Raw genomic sequence first — 2,551 nt, forward strand, 5'->3', positions numbered from 1 at the left:
CACTGGCATCCTCACTTTGCTACAGCCTAGGCCTCATAGATTTCTCTTTCCTCTGAAATGAAGATTCTCTATTCAGCTGGCAGTTAGTCAGACATGGTATATTCTTTCTATTGTGTAACGCACTAGAGAAGAAAAAGTAGGAATCAGACACACATACCTGGCCTCGAATCCTGACTTGGGTACTTTATAGCTGTGAAACCTTGGGCAAATCACCTAACTTCTTTGATCTTCAGTTTCCTCCTCTGTGAAATAAAAGTAATAATCTTTGCTTCATTAGACTGTCCTCTGGATTTAATGAGTTAAATATATAAAGAACCAGGGTAGGATATTGGCTAATATGAGAAAAGACTCTAGAAAAGATAGTTATTTTTATTGTATTAGTTTCTTTCTCATATGTCTTGATCTTGTCTCCTGAACTATATTGTAGCTTCTATGTCATATTTATCCTCTTTATCATACTGCTGTGCATATGACAGGCACTAAATAAATATGTTAGTTTTCTAAAGCTTTACATCAGAGAAACTCTTTCAATTCAAGATTCATTTAAGGATTACTTGTAATTGTGGGGCATTCTCAAGGAATTTTTAGCAGGTGGCTCCTTCTTGGGGCCTCAATTTCCTCCTATGCAAAACAAATGTTTTGGTCTTTAATTCTAGATGCACTGAGGTCCTTCCAGCATTATATTTTAGAATCCATATATTCCCTGAGGGCAAGTACTGTATGTTACTCTTTTTTCTGATCCCTTGACACTTAATACAATGCTGGTCACAGATTCAGTGACTTTCCAGTTCACGTAGAATCAATTCCAGAGGCCTCACCAGTCTTGTAACCTCTCAGCCTTACTCCTTTACTATGCACCCTGTCCCTCACTCCATTCCAGCCAGACTTTTTTTCTTTGCTCCCCACGAACTTTCTAGGCTTGATCTGCCTTGAGGCTGTTGTACCTGACGTTTTTCACCATTTGGTTCTCTGCTCAAATATCTCCTTCCACGAAGTCTCTGGCCCACTTGTTTCACTATCCCACAACTCCGTTGTTGTTGTTGTTGTTGTAGTCGCTCTCTGAAATTGTCTTATCATTTAGTCATTTATTTGCTTTCATTGTTTGCATTTTATTTGCATTTATTGTGTGGTCTCTCCACCTCTCCCTCTAGCCCCAGTATACAAGCTTCTATATCCTTTTATACTCCTTCTGCTAAAATAGTACTTTAGCACCAACTAGGCTCCTAAATAAATAACTGTGAAATGAATGAGCTATACTACACTTTGCAGAAGAGCTTTTAGGTGGTGAACTGAAACCCTCGGCTCTCATGCCAGGTTCTTGTGAACTGCCTCAGGTATGTGTCTGATGTGAATTAATTGACCTAGGTTTCAGTAAACACGGACTGAGAAGAAACTAGGAATTCCTGGGAAGACAACTGTAAACAATAGTATCAGCTTATCTAGAAACTTACTTATAATTTAGATATAATTAAAAGAAATAATTCTTTTTATTAAGGAAAGTTTCAAACGTAAACATAAGCAGAAGTAACAGATAAGAATAGCATAACAGACCGCTTTGTACACTGTGGGGACAGACCCTAGAGTGGCCCTTCATCCCAGTGTCCATACCCTTGTGTGTATAATCCCCTCCCCTGAGTATATGGGAAACCTGTGACTTGCTTTTTCACCGATAGAATATGGCACATTTGATGTCGCCCTTGTGTGATTACTTTGTTATATAAGAAGATTCCATCTTGCTAGCAGACTCTCTGGAGATTCTCCTTGCTGGCTTGTTGAAGTAGCCATGTTGAGAAAGCCCACCTGACAATGAACTCCAGGTGCCCTCTAAGAGCTGAGAGCAGCCCCTGGCTGACAGCCAGCAAAAAGCCAAGGTCTTCAGTGCAATAGCTGCAGGGAAATGAATTCTGCCAGTGACCTGAGTGACGGGAAAGCTGATTCTTGTTCAGTTGAGCTCCAGATGGGAACACAGCCAGGCCAGCACCTGGATGGCAGGTGTGAGACCCAGAGCAGAAGACTCCAGGTATCTGGACACCTGTCCAAAGAAACTGTGAGATAATAAATCTGTGTTGTTTTAAGCTGCTAAGTTTATGCTAATTTGCTGCAATAGATGACTAATAATTTTCAACAGTTTCCTGATATTGATTCATTGATACCTTCATGTTTTTTGGAGGTGGATGGGCTGGAGTAATTTAAAGCACATGCAAATATTTAGATGTGTCCCTAACAGACGACTTTTAAAAAGCATAACCACGATGCCAGGAAAATTAGGGCTTAATTGAGAACAAGAACGAGAGTCTTTTTTAAAGCCATCAAGTCAATGGATCTAGTGTATTAACTAGACACACTCAAAAAAGTGCTTGTAATAAATCGAATAACATCCCGTTGATCACATGAGCTCAAGGACAGGAAAGCATATGAAAACTTTCACTTGAAACGTCTGAGGCTTGCCAGTTGTTTTCTTTTTTAAACATGCAGCCACAAAGTATTTAATTGTCCTCATAAGATGCTTGTCCATCATGCAACAGCTAAAACCACTGGAACCCAATTCCCA

General features: G+C 39.8%; 1 long non-coding RNA gene across 1 annotated transcript; it reads right to left on the minus strand.

Moving 5' to 3' along the window:
* Nucleotides 1–35: 35 nt before the first annotated feature.
* On the minus strand, nt 36–2,521 carry LOC111734823. Its single transcript, XR_002778595.1, has 3 exons — nt 1,710–2,521; nt 1,263–1,361; nt 36–242 (listed from the first exon to the last, which is right to left on the minus strand). It is a non-coding gene; the product is annotated as an uncharacterized LOC111734823 (long non-coding RNA).
* Between the last annotated feature and the right edge of the window lie 30 nt (nt 2,522–2,551).

This window comes from Pteropus vampyrus, unplaced genomic scaffold, assembly GCF_000151845.1.
Source record: "Pteropus vampyrus isolate Shadow unplaced genomic scaffold, Pvam_2.0 Scaffold7169, whole genome shotgun sequence".
Lineage (NCBI taxonomy): Eukaryota > Metazoa > Chordata > Mammalia > Chiroptera > Pteropodidae > Pteropus > Pteropus vampyrus.